This window comes from Notamacropus eugenii, chromosome 3 (genome assembly GCF_028372415.1).
Source record: "Notamacropus eugenii isolate mMacEug1 chromosome 3, mMacEug1.pri_v2, whole genome shotgun sequence".
Classification (NCBI taxonomy): domain Eukaryota; kingdom Metazoa; phylum Chordata; class Mammalia; order Diprotodontia; family Macropodidae; genus Notamacropus; species Notamacropus eugenii.
In genome coordinates, this window is record NC_092874.1 from 50043143 (window position 1) to 50066119 (window position 22977).

The window sequence follows — 22977 nt, forward strand, 5'->3', positions numbered from 1 at the left end:
TTCCTCTAGAGTTTGCCTTTATGCACATTTAACATTAGATGTATATGACAATCATAAGATTTAGAGTTAACAGAGAATGTTATTTTACAGATGAGGAAACTGAGGCATGTAGAAATGAAATGACTTATAGTCATATGAGTAGTAAGTGTTAGAATTAGAATTCCAACCCAAATTCTATTACCTCTAAATTCGTAGACTTGTAAATTCCTTGGCTTGTAAGGTACTATTTTCGTTTTTCATTTCGTGTTTCCCAGAGTTGAAGTCTCTTGGCCTGGCTGAAGAGTGATGTGCAGAGGCTTACCCGGTGACTTTCTGCCCTGCGCTTCTTTCTTTTGCTCCTACATTTTTAGCTTCATAACCATCAAATTGACATCTGGCATTTCAAGGAGAAAAATAACCATGGAAATGGTCAATTGAGAATAACTGACTTCCTCATCTATCATGTTCTCAAATGGTGCGTATTGAAGCACAGCATTGGGGAACCCAACACCCAAATTCTGGAAGCTGAGAGGGCCAGAGAAAGGCATCTTAATTCCTCTCTATAAATTCATGCAGAGTGGAAGAGGCAGATGAGATCTGATATTATACCAGCTCACAATTCATTTTCTCCATATCAGAAAAACATGTTTCATGGCTCATATTAGAATTCCAGACCATACTGATGGAAAATAGCTCAGAGGAATCACCCCCAGCCACATTTTCTTTGACTGAGCACAAAATTCACTAAGCACAAAAACCATGTAGTGAGTTTTAACATTTTTCTAAGGAACCATCACAAAAAACACCATTACAGAGAAGGGGGAAAAATACCAGTCTGCAAATGTTTCCTTGAAATCTGGCCTTTTCCACCTTGTTATACAGTGAAATCAATATCAACTCCCAGATTGGCTGACCTGTTCATGAGCCTGAAACTTGAATGAAAAAAAGAGAAAAATTTCCCCCATGATAGATTCTTTCCCTTCCCGCAGATGTAGCTAGTGGGGAAAATCTGTTTCCTGAAAAGAACTTCAGAGTTCACTAGATAATGTCATTTTGAGAAGGGGCATACGTGGCCTACCTCACCACTCCTTAATCTTCTTAGATTTTTCACAAAGAAATCACATTAATCAAATCTGCTTTCTGTTTGATGAAAGGTGCTGTCTGAATAGTTCACGACTTAGGGTGAAATTGAATATGGGAGAAAAAAATCCCATTTTGAAATAATACCAAGACTTCAAGTTATTCAGTATTGCTGGAGTCTTACTTTAGGCCAGCCAGTCTAGCACCGTTTAGTGAATATACCCCGTTACCCTTCCTGATCATTTCAAGAGGTGTTTTTAAAATATTCAGGGCACAAAGAATTAAAATCGCCTGTTATTTACAAATAAATATTTGCTTTGTGGCATTCTTTAAAATTTTTTTTCTCCAATTACATGTTAAAACAATTCTTAACCCTTTTCTTTTTTAAATTTTGAGTTCCAAATTATATAGCTTCCTCCCTCTCTCCTCTTTCCGCTCCCTGAAAGAACAAGTAATATGATATAGGTTATAAATGTGCAATTATGTAAAACATTTCCAGATTAGGTATTTTGTCCAAGAAGACTCTAACAAAATAAGAAAGAAAGAGAAAAGTATGCTTCAGTCTGTATTCAGACAACATCAGTTCTTTCTCTGGAGGAAGATAGCATGCTTCATCATGAGTCTTTTGGGATTGCCTTGGATTATTGTATTACTGAAAATAACGAAGTCATTTACAGTTCTTCATTGAACAATATTGCTGTTACCGTTACAACATTCTCCTGGTTCTGCTCACTTCACTTTGCATCAGTCCACCTAAGTCTTTCCAGGTTTTTCTGAAATCATTCTGTTCATCATTTCTTATAGCACAATAATATTCCATTGCTTTGTGGAACTCTTATGGGGCCCAAACAAGCAGTGGGAAGATGTTTCCATTCCCAAAGAGTCAGTGGTTACTGATTTAAGGGCTTCTCCAAATAAATAGGCTCTTAGACTTAGAGTATGACCATAGAACAATACCCTCATTTACGCTGATGAAGAAATTGAAGTCAAGGGATGTTAGTTATTTGTCAGTGAGAAAATTAGGGGGAAAATAGGGGAAAAAAGATGGGAAAACCATGGTCTTCGGAGTCAGTCCATTTCATTTTTACACAGCTCTGATCATCGTGATCATTAGATAGTTAAATAATAACATTAAGAATAATTTTTTTTCCTGGCTGCTTCTAGTTCCACCTTCTGGTGCCGAGGAGAACTAATGTGATATTTCTTCCACATGACAGCTCTCTCCATACTTGAAGATAGCTATCATGGCCTTATCGAACAAATTTAAAAAAGAGAGTGCCATCCTTCAAAGTTGTCCCATTGGGCAGTTATAGCCTTATTCTAAGGATAATACCATTGCTCAGATTGTTTTTGAAGCTCTTCTGTTGGAATTATCTTCAGAACTTGTGGGACCTTCTTCTGAATACTGTTCCTAGTGGCAAATCATCCTCCCTTGTGGATGGTAAGCTGCTTGTGAGAAGGGATTCCTGGCCTTTATATCCTCAATGTTCAGCTCAGTGCCTGTCACTTAGGAGGGACTTAATTAAGAAGGGACTTAATTAAGAGTTGTAGATCTATTAAATTGATTTTTGGAGACAGGCATATCACTTGGAACCAAGTCAGATAAATAAGGTGGATAGCCAAGCTGGCAAATGCTGTGGGGTTTTTACAAAACAAAGTTTGACCCAACATATTGGAAAAGACTTTTCATCTGGTGAGGAAAGAATTCCAAAAGAGGAAATCCCCCCCAAAACATTTAATTTCACTTGTTTCCTTTTTGTCTCCCCTCCCCTCCCCTCCTCTCCTCTCTTCTCCTCTTCTCTGCCTCTTTTCTCTCTTTCTCTTTCTTTCTCCCTCCCTCTCTGTTACTCTCCTCTATTTGTCTTTCTATCATCTATCTGTATGTTTCTATATCTGTATATCTATCTATCCATCCATCTAAACAAAGGAAGCATCACAGGAATAAGTGTAACTTTTTAAAAAATTAATTAATTAATTTTTAGTTTTCAACATTCATTACCACAAGATTTTGAGTTCCAAATTATTCTCCCCATCTCTCCCCTCCCCCCATCCCAAGACACCATACATTCTAATTCACCCTTCCCCCAATCTGCCCTCTCTTCTATCATACCCCCCTCCCTTCCTTTATCCCCACCTTCTATCTTTTCTTGTAGGACCAGATAGATTTCTATGCTCCATTACCTGTATTTCTTATTTCCCAGTTGCATGCAAAAACAATTCCCAACATTTGTTCCTAAAACTTTGAGTTCCGACTTCTCTCCCTTCTTCCCTCCCTATGCATCCCCACTGAGAAGGTGAGCCATTCAATATAGGCTATACTTGTGTAGTTATGCAAAAGACTTCCATAATAGTCATGTTGTGAAAAACTAATATATTTCCCTCCATCCTATCCTCCCCCCCATTTATCTATTTTTTCTTTTGACCTTGTAACTTCCCAAAAGTGTTTACTTCTAATTTCTCCCTCCTCCCATTTGCTCTCCCTTCTATCATGCCCCTACACCCAATTTATCCCCTTCTCCCTTACTTTCCTGTAGAGGAAGATAAATTTTCATACCAAATTGAGTGTGCATGTTAGTCCCTCCTTGAGCCAAATGTGATGAGAGTATGCTTTCACTTTTTCCCTCTGGCCTCCCCTCTTTTCCCCTCCATTGAAAAAACTTTTTCTTGCCTCTTTGATAAGAGATGGTCATTGATTGATCATTTTTCCCCCTGAAGTATTATACTCAGTTTTGTTGGGTAGGTGATTCTTGGTTTTAATCCTAGTTCTTTTGACTTCTGGAATATCATATTCCACGCCCTTCAATCACTAAAGGTAGAAGTTGCTAGATCTTGTGTTATCCTGATTGTATTTCCACAATACTCAAATTGTTTCTATCTGACTGCTTGAAATATTTTCTCCTTAACTTGGGAACTCTGGATTTTGGCTACAATATTCCTAGGAGTTTTTCTTTTCAGATCTCTTTCAGGAGGTGATTGGTAGATTCTTTCAATATTTATTTTGTCCTCTGTTTCTAGTATATCAGGGCAGTTTTCCTTGATAATTTCATGAAAGATGATGTCTAGGCTCTTTTTTTGATCATGGCTTTCAGGTAGCCCCATAATTTTTAAATTGTCTCTCCTGGATCTATTTTCTGGTTCAGTTATTTTTCCAATGAGATATTTCACACTGTCTTCTATTTTTTCATTCTTTTGTAATTTCTTGGTTTCTCATAAAGTTATTAGTTTCTGTCTGCTCCATTCTTATTTTTAAAGAACTATTTTCTTCAGTGAGCTTTTGAACCTCCTTTTCCATTTGGCTAATTCTGCTTTTGAAAGCATTCTTCTCCTTGTGCCTTTTTGGGCCTCTTTTACCATTTGAGTTAGTCTATTTTTCAAGGTGTTATTTTCTTCAGCATTTTTTTGGGTCTCCTTTAGCAAGTTGTTGATTCACTTTTCGTAATTTTCTTGCATCATTCTCATTTCTCTTCCCAATTTTTCCTCCACCTCTCTTACTTGTTTTTCAAAATCCTTTTTGAGCTCTTCCATGGCCTGAGCCCATTGAGTGGGCTGGGATACAGAAGCCTTGACTTCTGTGTCCTTCCCTGATGGTAAGCATTGTTCTTCCTCATCAGAAAGGAAGGGAGGAAATACCTGTTCACCAAGAAAGTGGCCTTCTATAGTGTTATTTTTTTTCCCTTTTCTGGGCATTTTCCCAGCCAGTGACTTGACTTCTGAATATTCTCTTCACACCCACTTTGCCTCTGGATCCTCCCAGCCAGAGCTTGGGGTCTGAGATTCAAATGCTGCTTCCCAGCCTCAGGGCTATGGGTGGGGGCAGGGCTGCTATTCAGTGTGAGATCAAGTTCAGGTGCTCAGGTGGGGGCAGGGCCGCCTCATGGGCTCAGTTCCCTCAGGGGGTTTATGCAGAGACCTCCAACAATGGATCCTGGTTCCTGCCTGCTTGGGGAGCCCTGGTCTGCTCCCGCCTCAGCTGCTGCCTCCTGAGGGGGCCTGAGCTATGGGGGCACCCCACTCCCCTCTCGACCCACCAAAGAGACTCTCTCACCTACCCTCGTCACCTGTGGGGGGAGGGACCCATGTGGCCGCTGGAGATTCCGTCCCTGAAGCCCGCCCGGATCTGCTCCTCTCGGCGCTGCGTGGCCAAGGAGGGCTAGGTTCTGGGTCCGCAGCGCGAGGACCTTTTGTGAGAGGTTTTCAGGCTCTCTGGAACAGAAATCTTGTCTGCTCTGTTGCTCCATGGCCTCTGCTGCTCCAGAACTTGTTGGAAGCTCTTTTTTACAGATATTTTATGGGCGGTGGGTTCAGAGCTAGTGTATGTGTGTCTATCTACTCCGCCATCTTGGCTCCGCCCCTAAATGGCCTTAATCTGAAAAAAAAAATGTGAATGGCAGATGCGAAAGATCACAGTTTATTTTCTTTGCAATTCAGTCTTGATTTATTTATTTCAAGGCTAGAATTTCTTTTAGGTATGGAAAATATTTAAAAACTAAGACCAAAGGGTCATATTTGCAGTGATTCAGTGATGGTGTGGAACCTAGAGTGGTGGGACATGCCTGTAGACCAAACTCCAGGGGAGATGGAGATTGGTACATTTCTGGAGTTTTAAGCTGCTGTGAGCCCGATGGGATGTCTGTACCAAATGTGGCATGACTGTGGTAACCTCCTCTGATGGAGGAATACCAGGCTGCCTAAAAAGGGGTGAATTGGCTTAGATCAGAAATAGAGAAGATCAAAGATCTAGAACTCCTAAAAGGAGGGATTGGACTATTGTGAATCTCTTATATGTCCAGCCTGTGTGAGATGGGGGAGACCCAGTCTAATAAACCAACCAACCAACAAACCAACCACAGCCACAACCACCATCACTACCACCACCACAACAGCAAATAAACAAATGAAAAATATAAAGGGCATTGGTTTTGGAGTCAGAGATCTCAGCTGGAATCCTGGCTCAGCTATTTATGACTTCTGTGACCTTGGGCAAATCACTGAACCTCAGTTTCCTCTTTTCAGAATAAATAAGGGAGTGAAGGGATGAGCCTTAAGGCCCCGTCCAGCTCTAAACCTATGTAATATAATTCAGAATTGAAAATGATGACTTATAAAGGATAACCCATAGAAGTTTATGTTTATATCACTCTCTATTTACACTGTTGTCCTGTCTCAGAGAAACAAAGCTTGGAATTCATCTTGCCCCTTTTCTTTCCTTAGCTTTTCAATTTTATTCACCTGTCAACCACACCCTGTCTAAATGGGCTCAGCAAGAGCTCATTTCATTAATGGTTTCTGATCCTTTAAAGAGTTATTTTTTTGTGTTATTTTCATCTATACACATCAAATAGTGACTAGAGAAAGTTGTTGTTCTTTGGGAAAATGGTGAAATCTCATTGTTTTTCATGCAGATGATTTAAAGTTGTCTAAAATCACCCCCGAGCAAAGACAATTGGTAAATTGTGTGTGTGTGTGTGTGTGTGTGTGTGTGTGTGTGTATAATATATATGTGTGTATTCAATTTACTAATTATGTTTATATTCACACAATTTACCAATTGTATGTGTATGTACACACACATATGTGTATATATACATAGAGGCCCCCACAAAAGATCCTACTCATACATGTGTAACAGTGTGACCTCTTTAAGAAGATGGGTAATAGCTAGCCCACACAAATTTGCCATAGAATGAGCTGCCGTAGTGTTCCTGAGGATGACAAAACTGCCAATCAATGATAAACTTGATTCCCAGTTTGACTTGGTCTTCTCCCACTTCTCTGTTTTGGGCTTCCTCTGAAGCTTTGTTCCTCACCTAACTTCCGCTCTTGCAGCCTGAGAGTACAAAACTAGAAATAAGAAGACCTGAGTTCATATGCTGCTTCAGATACTAACTCACTAACTGGATGAAACTGGACAAATTGAACCCTTAATCTCTTTCTTTGTGCCCCAGTTTCCCCTTCTATAAAATGGAGGTGGTTGCTGCCTCCCAGGGTTGTTGAGAAGCTCAGATGTGTGTAAAGTGCCTAGAAAAATTTTAAGCATTGCATAAATGTCAATATAACCCCTCTCCCAAGGATGTTGCTATGGAAACTCTGGGAAGCGAGAATGTCAAGAAAGCAAGCAGAGTTAAGACCTGATGGAGCAGCAGAGTGGGCAGGAAGATGGGAGACTTGGTCTCATGCACCACCTTTCTCACCCCCAAGTCTTAAACTGCAAGGGGAATCCTGTTGGCTGTTTGTAATGGCTATTAAGCTGTATAACCGTTTGTAATTGTTTATGGCCACACCTATTACTGTGCTGCTTGGAATGGAGAGAAGGAAAGATTACCCGAAGGGGAGAGAAGATTTTCTTTAGCCCAGGTTGAGGGGAGCTGACTAGAGAGAGAATTTCTGCCCTTCTAGTAATCTCTGAGCTATCTCTACTCCAGACTGCTTATGAACCCAGGGAGAGAGTAAAGAAAGAAAGAAGTCAGTAGGAGTCAGAGGTTGGGATCGGTGCCTTAGTACAGGTAATCAAACATTCTACACATGGCACCTAGCCAAAAGTCCACCAGGCTACATCAGCTTAAAAATTAATTGATAATTAATTAAATGATAATTAGTACTAATTGATAATTAATTAAATGATAATTACTACTACTACTACTAACTACTACTACTGCCACTGCTACTACTGCTGCTACTACTACTACTACTATTACTACTATTACTAACTACTACTACCACTGCTACTACTACTGCCACTACTACTACTACTACTACTACTATTACTACTGCTGCTGCTGCTGCTACTACTATTGTCACTATTACTATCACCACCACCATCACTACTACCACTGCCATTAGTAATGATAATAAGTCCAGTAAACCATCCAGTCTAAAACATTGACACTGGCTGTTGTCATTACTCTTATGACCTTTTCCCCTTACACTCAACATTTTTTTTGCCTTTAAACCTCGTATGCTGACAACTACTTACTTCTTTCTCTTTTTACTTCTATCTTCTAATGCATGTTCCCCCCTATCCCTTTCTTCTGGTCTTGGTTATAATCCTGGTTTCATTGAGTCTGTTTAACTAGATGCAGCAATTCTGTCTACCTGATATCTTGGGACAGAGCAAATGAAGCCAGCCCATTTCATGATTGTGTTGTAGTAAATGAGAGAGAATAATCTGGAAAAACATACAGATATTTACTTAAGAAATGTTACTAATCTTTCATATTCTCCATGTGCCAAGATACATGTATCTAATCCCTCTATGACAATGACGTCTCTCATGATACTTATTATCTGTGGCTAAAATGCAAACAAAACACTGAAACTGCCTTTTCTTCTTTCTGCTCTGGGAAAGCACAGTCTCTCTCCTGGTTAGTGCCTGAAACTGCTGTTTTGAAGGTTATTATTGCCAGTGACAGCTCTGCCTCCTTACCATTCTGATGGAAGGATGCCCAAAGCTGGCCCTAGGCTTGTCTAACAGAGCGAGTAGCTGCATATTTGTAATGACCATTAGCGCCCTACAGTGTCTATTTTCCTTTCTTCTTCCCTCAAATTTCCTTCTCAATTTGTCATGGTATTGGAAATTCCACCATTAGAGTCACTTAACTGTTTTCTCCAGAATATTAAAATTCATACATGTTGCCTTGGTGGGTAATGTTATAACGATGATTTTTCAGGTGCCTTTTCACCTAGGAGAAAGGTCAGAAGAAAAGAGAAATATGTGATGCATAAGTTCTGAAGGGTGAAGGGGACTGAAAAAGAATTCTTAGGAAGAGTAGTGCTAGGTTTCTAACTTTCAGTGTGGAAAGTAAGATGTAAAGGAAGGTGTATGTACCCTACATCCCTTCTAAATAAAAAAAGAGCCTATAGACAGGGACTCTCTGTCATGTGACAACTTGTGGTTATGGTGACCAAGCTCCATGGCTTTGCTGAACTTCCTGCTTCTTCAGGGCTATTTTTTTTTCAGTTTTACTGATGAAAAAGTTATTTATTTATTTATTCATTGCAGTTACAGGCACTAACAAGGAAGAAGAGAGACTGTTTTTTGCCTCTCTCTTCTGACTTTATCTGCCTGTTTTTAGCATCTGTGTTCAACCAACCTTGTGTTGTTCTTTCAGGAATCATCCCTTTCCATTTCTATCAATAGATCAGTTAATATTTTTGTTAATATATCAACTTATGTCATTATAACAATCAAATAATTTTTACTATGTGTCAAGCACTATTCTAAGTGCCCAGGTTTACAAAAGGAGGCAAAAGACAGTCAGTCCCTGCCTACAAGGAGGTTATAATTTAATGGAGTATCCAACATGCAAACAAATGTATACAAACTCTACAAGAACAAATAGGAAATAATTAATAGAGGGAAGGCACTAGAATTAAGGGGGATTGGAAGAGGTTCCCTGTAGAAGGTTGGATTTTACTTAGGACTGAAAGGAAGCCAGAGAGGTCAGTAGACAGAGTTGAGGAGGGGGAGCATTCTGGACAGCCACAGAAAATTCCTCGAGCTGAGAGATGGAACATCTTGTCCGAAGGACAGTCAGAAAACCAGTGTCATTGAATTGACACTGTGTGCAGAGAGTAAGGTGTAAGAAGGAGGGCTTTGAAGATTGTAATGAGCTTTTAATGACAAAGTATTTTCAATTTGATTCTTAAGGTAATAGGACTCACTGGAGTTCATTGAGCGGACGGATGACATGATCACAGCTATGCTTTAGGAAAATCACTTTGGTAACTGAATGGAGGATAGATTGGAGTGGGGAGAAACTTGAGGTAGGCAGACCCTGCACTCTAAATGCTAAGAAATCATCTATTTAAGAATCTTTTTAACTTTTTATTTTATTTTTAATTTATGGAACAAAACAAGCATTTCCATAACATAGTATAATAAAAAAATTGCACATGAAGCTGCAAAACTATTATGTAGAATTTGCTATTCCTTTTAAATATATAACAAAGTTATCATGTGAATTTCTTTTTTTCCCTTCCTTCCCATTCCCTATTCTAGAGATGGTTACCATTAGACATAAATGTATATATATGTATATATATATTACACACGTTTATATGTAAAACCATTCTATACATACTTCTATTTATCATTTCTTTCTCTGGATACAGATAGCAAATAGACTTTTTGTTCTTCCAAATGAATTTTTGTTATTATTTTTTCTAATTCAGTAAAAATATATTTTGGTAATTTAATTCGTATGACACTGACTATATCAGTTTAGTAAAAATTGTCACTTTTATTATATTAGCCCTACCTACCCATGGACAATTAATATCTTCCCAATTATTTAAATCTGATTTCATTTGTATAAAAAGTTTATTATGATTTTTTTATATAGTTCTAGAATGGTTTTGGCAGGTCCTCCGAGGCATTTTATATTGTCTAGTGTTATTTTAAGTGTGGTATTTCTTACTATCCTTTCTTGTTTGTGATATATAGGAATGCTGATGATTTGTGTGGATTTACTTTATATCCTGCTACTTTTCTAAAATTATTAATTATTTTGACCAACTTTTTATATGAGTCTTTGGGATTTTCCAAGTATATCATCATATTGTCTGCAAGAAGAGATAGTTTACTACCTCATTCCCTATTCCAATTCCTTCCATTTCTTTTTCTTCTCATTGCTAATGCTAGGATTTCTGATAAAATGTTGAATAATATTGGTGACAGTAGGCATCCTTGTTTCACACCTGATGTTCCTGGGAAAGTTTCTAGCTATCCCCATTACAAATAATGCTTGCTGATGGTTTTAGATAATGCTTTTTATCAATTTAAGGAAAAAATCCATTTTTACCAAGACTTTCAAGTGTTTTTTTTAATAAAACTGAGTGTAGTGCTTTTATCAAAAGCCTTTTCTGAATCCATTGATATAATGATTTTAAAAACTTTTATTATTGATTTGATCAATTATGTTAATCGTTTTCTTATGTTAATCGTTTTCCTTTTGTTAAACCATCCCTACATTCCTAGTACAAATCCCACGTAGTCATAATATATAATCTTTGTAATATATTGTGGTAATCTTATAGCTAGTATTTTATTTAGGATTTTTGCACCCATATCCATTAATGAAATTGGTCTGTAATTTTCTTTCTCTGTTTTCACTTTTCCTGGTTTAGGTATCAGTATCATATTTGTTTCATAAGAGGAATTTGGTAGGATGCCTTCTTCATCTATTCCAAATAATTTATTTAATATTGAAATTAATTGATCTTTAAATGTTTGATAGAATTTACTTGTAAATCCATCTGGTAGTGGTGCTTTTTTCTTGGGAAACTCATTTATGGCCTGTTCAATTTCTTTTTCTAAAATAGATCTGTTTAGATATTCAATTTCCTATTCTGCTAATGTAGGCAATTTATATTTTTGTAAATATTCTTCCATTTAATTTAAATTGTTAAGTTTAATGGCATATAATTGGGCAAAATAACTCCTTGTAATTGCTTTAATTTCATCTTCATTAGTGGTAGATTCACTCTTTCCATCTCTGATACTAGTAATTTGGTTTTCTCTCTTTCTTAAATAAAATTAACCAATGGTTTATCTATTTTATTTTTTTTTCTGATAAAACCCACTTTATTAATTCAATGGTTTTTTACACTCAGTTTTATTAATTTCAACTTTAATTTTTAGGATTTCCAATTTACGTTTATTTGGGGGTTTTTAGATTGTTCTTTCTCTAGGTTTTTTAAAAAAAAATTGTGTATCCAATTCATTGGTCTGCCCTTTCTCTAGTTTATTGATGTAAGCATTTAGAGGTATACATTTTCCTCTGATCACTGCTTTTGCCATATCCCATAGGCTTTGATATATTATCTCATTGTTGATTCTCTTTAATGAAATTATTGATTGTTTCTATGATTTGTTCTTTAATCCACTCATTCTTAAAGATTAGGTTGTTTAATCTCCAATTAGTTTTTAATTATATTTCCAAATTAAATAGAATTTTTATTGTGTTATGATTGGAAAAGGATACTTTTACTATTTCTGCTTTTATGCTTTTAACTATAAGATTTTTATGTACTAATATGTGGTCAATCTTTGAACTGCTGAGAAAAAGGCGTATTCCTTTCTATTTCCATTCTATTCTCTCCAGAGATTTACATTATCTAGTTTATCTAAAATTCTACTCACTTCTTTGACTTCTTTCTTATTTGTTTTTTGGTTAGAATTGTCTAGTTTTGAGATGGTATGATTAAAGTCCTCCACTATTAGAGTACTACTATCTATCTCTACCTAATTCGTTTAACTTTTCTTTTAAAAATTTAGATGTCATAATATTTGGTTTACATAGGTGATAGTGTATTGATATTGCTTCACTGTCCATGGTACCTTTTTAAAAAATGAAGTTACCCTGTTTATCTCTTTTAGTTACATTTATTTTAGCCATAACTTGGTCTGAGACAGTAACTGCTACCCCTGCCTTTTTTTCATCAACTGAAGCAAAATCATTTCTACTTCAACCCTCCATTTAACTCTGTGTGTATCTCTCACTTTTAAATGTATTTCTTGTAAACAACGTATTGTTGGATTCTGATTTTTAATTCATTTTGCTGTCTCCATTTTGGGTGAGTTCATCCCATTCACATTCCAAATTATAATTACTAGTTGTGAATTTCCCTCCATCTTACTTTTACTCACTATTATCCTTCTCAAATGCCCATTTTTACCCTATTCCTGGTACTGAGCTTCTCCTCTTACCCTCCCATTTCTTATTCTACTCACCCTTCTAAAAGTCCTTCCCTTATCTTCTCCCCCAATCTCCTAAATCTTTATCCTTCTGAAAGTCCCTTCCTGTCCCCAAGTTCTCTTACCTCCCTACAAATCCAGAAGATTTTTACACCCTTCCAGATATACTTGTTTCCTCTTCAACCCAGATGAGATTAAGGTTCCACCATTATCAGCCCTCCACCCCACCTACTTACTTTGTATCAGTTCTTCCTTTCACATCCCATTTTTATGAGATAACTGCTCCTTTTTACCTTTTTCTACCTAATTTTATTTACTAGAATCACTCCTTCACATACAAATAAGCCCCAGTCTTTCTAAAAAATAAATTTCAGGAATCAATGTGAAAATCACTGGCCTGTAATTCTTACTCCACTTTGTTCTGCTTTTTGAAAACTGGATCATTTGCCTGCCACCATTCTTGTGACATCTCTCTCATTTTCTAGTGAGTACCTAGTGAGTAGCTCAGCTTAGAACATCCCTTCAGTATTATAGGCTAGAACTCATCTAGGACAGGTAACTTGATGTGATATGGGGTAGTTAGGCATTCTAGTACTATCTAGTCCTATCCCAGACCATGCCTGGGAGGAACTAAGCTGTTCAGGTGGGCACTTGCTCTTCATAGGGCCATTTTCACCCTGCCACCCTGTGCATTCTTCATTTCCCCCACCCCCATTTCTACTGATTGCTCTAAGCAATATATCCAATCAATATGGTCCTTACCTCTGAAAAGGTCACGCCTATTGATTGTCCTGTTTTTCCATTCATCTTCCTTATGACTTCCAGACCATGATTTCCTTCCCTCCTCACTACTCCTTTATTTACGTTCTCTTCCATTAGAATATGAGCTTCTTGACAACAGACAGTGTCTTTCATATTTTCATCCCCAGATGTATTTTCACTAGCTATCCTTTCTTCCTAGAATTCTCTCATATCTCACTCCTTGACCTCCTTTGCTTCCTTCAAGTCTCAGCTGAAGTTCCATCTCCCTTAACGCTAATGCTTTCCTTCTGCTGGTTATTTCCAGATACTCCTATAAGTATCTTGTTTGTAGGTAGTTGCTTATCTATCATCTCCCTCATTAGACTGTGAGTTGTCTTTTGCCTTTCTGTATGCCTAGTCCTTAGCACAATGCCCAGCACATAGTAGCCACTTAATAATTGCTTATTGACTCTACTTGAAGAGTAGTTTGAGATATTTTGTCAGAAGTTTTCATTCAAAAATATTTTACATATATATATATATATAGCGAGAGAGAGAAGAAGAAGAAGAAATAGAAGAAGAAGAAGAAGAAGAAGAAGAAGAAGAAGAAGAAGAAGAAGAAGAAAGAGGAGAGATCCAACAGATATCTAGGTAACTAAAGTTTGCTATTACCCCTATATCAGGCCACTCTGTCACTTCACCTTTCTTTCCAAGTAATCTATAGGATATTCCAATGACTAAACAGCTTTTGTTTTTCTGTCTATTGATCTTCACCCAAAGGATCTTCACCATGCTTCCCTACCTTTATTTCCTGCATTTCTTCACACAAATATGCCTTCTTTGTATCCTGTTTCCTTTGAAAAAAATATACTAAACAGTGTAGTCATAGGTCTCATCCCATCAAGTCTCATTGAGAGCCTTGAGTTCTCATTTTCCCCCTCATGTTAGGATCTCTAGTACAACTCTTTTGCTTTGAACATTTTGTGTTGACATTTGAGGCCAATAACTTTACCGCCATTTTCTTTTTTAGATTTTGCTTCCTGTGAATTTCTAAGTGTCTTACCTGTTAGTCTTCCAAAACTCTTGCTACTCTCCAAGGCATCTAGCTTGTTGGATATGAGCTGGTGATTTTTGATTTATCCTTTTCAATATAAAGCTATTATTTCCAAAGTGAACATGATTCTTCTGGATAGAGAAAACAGACACAAAATAGAAATGGAGTAACTCTTCATTTTACTCTCCATTATCACGGTCTAATCCATCCCAAGCAGAAGCTTTATCCCTTTTTTTTTTTTTTTTTTGGTCTTTTTCTTCTCTGTAATAGATGGTTTCTTTAAAGGCCTTTTTGGTGTCCATGTTTTCTGCAAGCTCATTTTAAGGCCTTTGCTTTCATAACGCTATTCTTATGGAAAGTTCAACTCTTTTGTGCCTTCTGTTATACATCTTTCCTTCCATACTTTGTGCATGTCCTTTTAAAACCTAACCTCACTGGGTTCAAAGATTGCTGCAAACACTCCCTAGCTACACAAATGTGGCAAATCATTTATTTAACCCCTCTGAACTTCAGGCAGTTAGCAAAGACTGTAAGTTATAGATGCATGGTCTGCATTATGGGTTGGTAGGAGGCATTCTTATCCAGGTGAAACCACAGAATTCTACTGTAAGGACATGAAATATTTTTTTGATTTTAATTTTTTTACATTTATGGAATAAAACAAACATTTCCATAACATAGTATAATGAAATAGACGATTGCACATGAAACTGCAAATCTGTTATGTATAATTTGCTATTCCTTTCAAATATATAATAAAGTCATCATGTAAATTTCTTTCTTTCTCTCTTTTTTCTCCCTTCGTTCCTTCCTTCTTTTCTTTTTTCCTTCACTTTCTTTCTTTACTTCCTTCTCTCCCTTCATCCTTCCTTCCTTCCTTCCTTCCTTCCTTCCTTCCTTCCTTCCTTCCTTCCTTCCTTCCTTCCTTCCTTCCTTCCTGTCTTTCATTAAGGACATTAATGAGAGGACATTAAAAAAACCAGCTATTCGAAAACAAGCCAACATTTTTGTCATGTTAAAAAAAATCCTTTGTAGTAGGTATCATGAAAAGAGTTCAGGATTTGAAGTCAGAGGACCTGGATTTGATCTTGGATCTGCCACTAATAATGCCTCTTTGGGCAAGTCACCTTGCCCTTGCTCTCTCACCCTCAGTTTCCTCACCTGCAAAATGAAGGGGTTGGACTAGGTGTTCTTTGAGATTCCATCTAAGTCTAGGAATCCTAACTCCCCATAAATATTTCTTGATTTACTGGATAACAGCCCCAAACAACACACTAGAGAAGTGCTTTTTAATTAGTTTCTGAATTACAAATTTCTCTTTACTTAGTGATAATAAATAGCATTTATACAGTGCTTTAAAGTTTGTGAATCTCTTTACATTGAGCTTCTTAACTTTTATTATGTCATGAATCCCCTTGACAGTGTCTGGTGAAGTCTGTGGACCTCTTCTCAGAATGATATCTTAAAGTGCATAAAGTAAAATACATAGAGTTACAAGGGAAACCAATTACATGAAAATACAAATATCCAAATATATATTTTAAAAGGTCACAGATCCCAATTTAAGAATCCCTGCTTTACATATATCATCACTACTTAAAGTAGCAGATTTTTGTCTATTATTTCTCATGTTATGTTGGTCTGATATTTTTATTCAGATTGTTAAATATCTGGGTAGGTATAGACACACATATTCTCTTAGAGAGGAATTATCCGCAAATCTACAAAAACAAAAATGACAGCCACCAGCACTTAGAAAATGTAAGGATCAAGCTGAATTGGGGGGTCTTTGGAGTCAGACGATATCAGCTAGTTGTTCACCTTGGGCAGCCTCTCTTACTTGAGTGTCTGTTGAAAAGAAAAGGGCTGGTTGGTTTAATTCTTTGGTGTTTGAGATTGATTGGCTGGAATTATGGAAAAGGGGTTGGATCACACGTCATGTTTTGGTTTTTGGCCTGTTTCCAAGCTTTGGTCAGAGGGGTAGATGACTGAGGGTTCTTGAAGTAGTCGTTTTGGTCAAACAGTTTAGTAGGCAGTCAGGAGATCTGGTGCCAGAGATTCCATTTCTGAAGGATTTTCCTTTGAAGTGTTTGTTCCCTAATATGCCTTTCCGGGCCAAACATATGCCTGTGATTTGCAATCAGATTAAGGATTTTCTTACATGCACTAATATTCATGTTTCAGTTTGTTGGCATGAGAAAGGTGAAGAATAAACTTGTCCATTCCTGAAAAGCTCTCCGGGGAGTTTGCTACCAAGGATGGGGGTCATGGGTAGAGTTTCATTCCCTCCAACTCAAGATGGACTTCTGGTGTGCTTTATCAGTTTTCCAAATGAATTTATTTCAGGGAGAGAGGTTAAAGAGAAATGTGAACACTCTTGATTTTTCATATGCCCTGAGCTTTTCCCCAAGATATCTTCCTCATCGTCAGTTTCGGCTTTGTACTTTGTATACAACTGAGCTATAGCCAAGGTTCTGGACAAGTATTTTCTCTGGCCAGTAGATTGATCCCCATTCCTCTAATTAGGCCCATTTCAAAATTCCCAGATCCAATGTGGGGTGATTAAGAGGAAATAAAAAGAATAGGGAAGATGTGCTCATGTCCATGTGTGCTTTGGCTTGGCTAGGGTAAGATGATACTTGGGTCTGATAAGAAAGACTCTCTTGTGTCTCTGCAGTGGGTAGGTTGCACATGGTTCTATCTGTCTTGTGAATAGTTGTGTTGGATTGCAGTGTTTGGGGTTAGGGCCAGGGGCCAAGATGATCATTAGTTCACTTTCTTCTTTTATTGCTCTTAAAAAAATAAGTTTTATTGATGCCTTTTTGTTTTTATATCATGGTTATTTCTGGATGTTTCTGCTCTTTTCCCCTTTTCCCTTCTTCCCTCCTCCCTGCCTAGTTGAACTTGACCTTATAAAAAAGAAAAACAACAAAGCAAAAAAAACAAAACACATTAAAAAACCAGTGCCTGGATCTGACAAGAGCATTAATTTAAAGGATTATAGGATCATAAGACTGAGATTTGGAAGGGAGTTCAGAGGCTGTCTACCCCAACATCCTTGTTTTACAAATGAAGAAACTGAGGCCCTTTATGTCCAGTGTCTTGCTTTACCTTTATGTGAAGTGGCTTGCTCAAGGTCACACAAGTAGTAAGGAGAAGAACTAGAATTTGAACCTAGGTCATTGGACTTCAAATCTAACTTTTCCCTCTGTCACACTTTATGGCAGGGAAATCTCTTTGGGCACAAGTATGATGTGTATTTGGAGGTGGGGGTGGGGAGGGAGACAGAAGGGCAAGAGAGTGGACCTTATCTCCACATTTAATCCTATACATTTTGACCCTCAGGGCTTTGCTTCCCTCTTCCAGATTCTTTCTCTCTCTGACCTTGGAAGTAGGAAATTGTTGACACTCTTTTGGTCTGATGTGGAAAATCCTTTTCCTTAGTGGTACACAAGCAATTGAGGTTTATTAGAAGAACATACCCCCACACCCACACCCCCACTCACCCACACACAAATTCTTTTTATTAGATAATTAAGAACTAGATTTAAAGTCAGAGGACTCAGGTAATAAATCTCAAGGAAAGCATGCATGGGCACTAAGAGGGCTTAGATGGGCATTTTGAAAGAAGGCTGGAGATGTCTAGATGAAGGAGAGTGAAGCAAGTAGAAAAAAAATGGCCAGAGGAAAAGACTGTCCCAACTCATTCTGATAAAGTTTGCCCATGCTGAAGATTTTGGCAAGTCAACTAATCTTCATTGTTCTCCTCTTGGAATATGGAGAGGTTGGCCTAGATGGCTTCTGAGGTCTGGTCCATTCTAGCTATAAATCTCTGATCCTATGAACCTCGCTGCCTGTAATATTAGATTTTGGACTCTGATGTGGTTGTGATCTGGAAACTCTGGAAGAGTTTGCTTGGAAGACTGGGGTTGAGAGGTTTCAGAGAGAGAGGTATAGGCATATATGTCTGTGTATGTGTATGTACATGTATAGATATATATTCATGTACATGTATATTTGTGTGTGAATGCATATACACATATACATACACAGTGTCCCAAAAGTAGTGTAATTTTAAGCTTTAATAATTTAAAGATATAAATTTATATTAGCATAAAATTACGTATATTTTTTCTTATTCCATTGTAATAAATATTGCTTTGTAAAAGATTACTAACTCTGGTAGGCTAATTGATAAACAATGGGGCACATGCCAGATGAGGGCTTGCTAGTGACGATACTAGAAAAAAACCCCATTCTCTAATGGTTACCCTGAAAACTGAGGGGAAGAATAGTTAGCTATTCTCTGGGGAACCAACTTTTCAGTAGAAAGTTGCCCTGGAAGGAGAGAGAGTGTGTAAGAGAGGGACCCTAGGGACATAGAATCCTGATAAGGCATGAGTTCAAAGGCTGATGTGATCTTGCAGGAGGCAGGGGGTCCTGAGGATATGATGAAAAAATGCAGAGGAGTGAGGAAATGAAGACACCATATAACTAGTACCTGCCAGAATCAGAATATGAACCTCTGACTCCAAATCTACAAGGTCTCTCAAAGCATGTTGTTATGATTAGTCTTTGGATGCAGTGACCTGCCCTCTCATGTAGGAGGGTGCTGGTAGAAGCCATTCATTAGAAATGTCTCTTTATGCCTCACCACATAAGTGTTGGACTGAGTACAGACACCCAAATGGCTTTGGCCCTACTCTTAGAACCCCAGCCTTAGAACCCCCAAAATATAGTGATCCACCAACTTCAGCTATCTCAGAAGCAGAGACTATAAGTATGCATCACTGTGGTAGGTTCAAAGAGACATTCTCAAGTGGGAAAGGCATCAGGGGATAGAGCATTTTATTAGTCATATTAATTAAAGTTGGGATGTGGGATATCCCCCTATATACATATGTAAACACATATGCAAACATACACACACACACATACCACAGTGTCCCAAAAATCTTAGTGAGGTTTCAAACTAGTTTAAAAACATTAATGCACTAAGACTTTTGGGACATGCCATGTGTAAATTTTGCACACACCTATACATGGCTGTAAGTGTATGTATATACATAAATACATACATATGCCACTGTGGTCAGAATCTAGCCCTGATGTCCTGTTTTCCTAGTTCGTGATCAGAGGAAAGAGAACAAGACCTTTTCCAATGCTTCCTGGTTCTCATGCTGATCTTTTGCCATGAATGCTTTTCACCTGTGGTGCCTTGCCAAACCCAGCACTCCTCAGCAGACACATGTGGAGAGGTGGCTTCCTTTGGGTCACAGGTGTTTAGAGTATTTGTGGTTTATGCAGATTTTCCTGATTAAATATATCACTCATGTTCATTATCACCATGTTATATGATACAACTGGTCATTAAACGATTTGGTCCTTCAGGAAGGAGATCAGAGAAACAGGGGAGGGGGTGGGGGGGAGCTTGTGAACCTTCCCTTGAGTAGGCTTAACTTGAACCAAGGCTGAGAAGCTTGGGGGTAGCTATATTTTTGAAACTCAAAGATCACTGCTCATTCTCTGTGATTAATATGGAGGCAAGTGACAGGAGGACCTGAGGCTTGGTAATGTTGAAAACTTCCTCTTATTTGGGTTGAAGAGGAAACTACATGTCCACCTGGAAGGTTATAGAATCCTACTCAACATGTAGAGAAGTGAGAAAACTGAGGGATAGGGTTGAGGAGGGGTTTTTAGAGGGCTGTGTGAATTGGGATTGGAGAGGGTGAGGGACAGGATGGAGGGGGACTTTTGGAGGGGTGGATGAAGTGGGTGGTGAGAGGGTAGGAGGGGAAGATAAAGTAATAGGTATAAGGTAAAGGCTAAGAAAGAAAATAGTGAGTAAAAATAAGATGGAGGGAAATTCCCAAATAGTGATTATAATTTTGAATATGAATGGGATGTTTATAGCAGCACTCTTTATGGTGGTAAAGAACTGGAAATTGTAGGGATCTCTATCAATAGAGGAATGGCTGAACAAGTTATGGTGTACGATTGTGATGGACTGCTACTGCACTAAAAGAAAGGCAGGGAAAGATTTGCATGAAATGATGAAGAGCAAAGTGAGTAGAACGAAGAGAACACTGTATATGGTAAGAGCAATATTTTTTTTAAGAAAGACTTTGAGTGACTAAGTAATTTTGATTATTAGAAATACACAAATTAAAAATAAAGGACATATAAGGAAAGATGCTATCTGTATCCAGACAAAGAACTGATAAATAGAAATATGTATATAATAATTTTAAATATATATACAATACACACATATAAAATCATATATGTTTACATGTACACATACATATGTATATACGTACACACATACTTATTCTCATGTCTCATGTTAGCCATCTCTAGGGTGGGGGTGAAGAAGAAAAAAGGGGACAAAAGGGAAATTTACATGATGACTGTTGTATATTTAGAAGGAACAGCAAGTTGTACACAGCAGATTTGCAGTTTCATGTGCAATCTTTTTTTATTGTATTGTTTTATGGAAATGCTTGTTTTTGTCCTATGAATTGAAAAGAAAAAAAAGGAATTATTGCTAAGACCAGTCAAGAAACTGAAGACCTTAGGGGCACAGTTGCTATCTTCATCATTGCTCAGCTGATTGAAGACAGAAACTTTAGAAGAGAAAAGTAGACTTGGGTAGTGAACAGGAAAAAAACCCCATTTATTTTGAATATGTCAAATCCAATCAAGAGAATTTCAAATGAAAATGGAGAGGGAGGAAAAAATTACCCAGAAGAAAAGCAATAGAGGGAATCAGTAACTCATATCCCTAAAGATCAAGTACTAAAACCCACAGCCTCAGATATACCACATGAACAAAATAGGGATGAGAAAGTAAATGTGGTAATGTAGACATGGGCAAGTCATCATCTCTCAGTGCCTTACTTTCCTTATCTATAAGTGGGAATAAAAATATCTGTAGTATTTGCTGCAAAAGGTTATTATGAGGTTCAGATGAAGGATATAAAGTGTTCTGTGAATCTTACTATGTTATGTTAATGTTAGCTAAGATGATGATTGAGGGTGATGCTAGAGATCCTAATGGAAGGAGACAAATTTGACCTCAGTCATGGCTCATAATCAGAATACGACTATGGAAAGAAATACTTTATTCAAAAGGAACAAAATAGATACAATTTAGCTTGTACCTTACCAATAATCTTAGATTTTTAGAGGTTATGGCAATGGCAACAAGAGCAGTTAACAGCAAATAAATCTAAAAGAGAAGCATGGTCCTGTATTAATAGTGGCAGAAATACTAAGGCTAAGGACAAGCTAAAACCGATGATAAATGCAAAGGATGACCAAAAGGACTTTTCTTCTATTATAAAGGCTATGCCAGGGGCAAGACAGAAATCAAAGACAAGCTAGCTGTACTGTGTAAGGTCAAAATGGGACAGTGGTAATGGATGACAAAGAGAAGACAGAACTATTCAACTCCTACTTTTCTTTTGTTTTCTTTTGCCAAGTAGAGTGGTCTTTGGACTAAGAAAGATATATTTTAAAACATGGTTAGCTGTGAGTTGAAACCAAAAATAAGTGAGGAAATCTTAAGAGAGTAAGAACTTCAATATCCTTAAAGAGTTCAAGTCATCAGCTGTGCACAAACTCCATCCCAAAGTACTAAAAACATTGTCAGACAAGATTGCACGGTGATCTTTGATAGGTTTTGGAGAATCAGAGAATCTTTAACTAGATAGACTAGAATGATGGGCTGAATTAACATGAAATTCAGTAGAGTTAAATGCAAGGTCTTCCAATAGGATTCAAATAACCAACTGCCCAAGCACAGGGTGAGGGCAATGAGGCCAGTGTCTTAGAGCTGTAAGGCATATCCCATCTGCTATTTAATTCAACCCATCCTTGATCAAGGATTTCCTCTACAACCTGCAGAAAATGATCATCTGCTTAAAAACTTCCAATGAGGGATGGATGTGATTCCACTTTGGGGAGAGTTCTGACTGTTAGTATGCTAGCTCCTCATTTTGAGCCTAAATCTCAGCTGCTTTTACTTACTTCTCTTGGTTGTGCCCTCTGGAGCTACATAGAACAAATCTAGTTTGTCGTACTCATGACAGCCCTTCAAATATTTGAAGACAGTTCTTACGTCCTCTGAATTTTTCCCTTCTCCAGGCTAAACATCACCAGTTCTTCCATGTAAAATGTAAAAACATGTAAAAACAATCTGGATATTTAATGATGGAAAACCTAGTTAGCTGTGTGGTAGAGTGACCAATAAACTCAGCATGATCTTAGATTGAATTAATAAAGACAGTGGTTCCACCTGACAAAAAGCAGTAACTATAAAATGAAAAGAGATAGACTGGGAAAATATATTTGCCATAACAATATCATAAAAAGGTCTGACCTCCAGAGCTTACAAGAAACTGAAACATAAGAGTAATATATGCCA

At 37.6% G+C, this 22977-nt stretch overlaps 1 protein-coding gene and 1 long non-coding RNA gene across 5 annotated transcripts in view; one reads left to right on the plus strand and one right to left on the minus strand.

The window, feature by feature from the left end:
- The window catches only part of LOC140530919 (uncharacterized), a 949813-nt gene that overhangs the window by 546609 nt on the left and 380227 nt on the right, over positions 1-22977 (plus strand). The window lies entirely within an intron of this gene.
- The window catches only part of LOC140531016 (A-kinase anchor protein 9-like), a 102884-nt gene that overhangs the window by 7739 nt on the left and 72168 nt on the right, over positions 1-22977 (minus strand). Inside the window, exons 21-23 of the mRNA XM_072650218.1 lie at positions 14559-14680; positions 5109-5425; positions 182-373 (exon numbers count right to left, since the gene is read on the minus strand). The gene's annotated coding sequence lies outside the window, so the exon portion shown is untranslated. The remainder of the gene's footprint in view (positions 1-181; positions 374-5108; positions 5426-14558; positions 14681-22977) is intronic.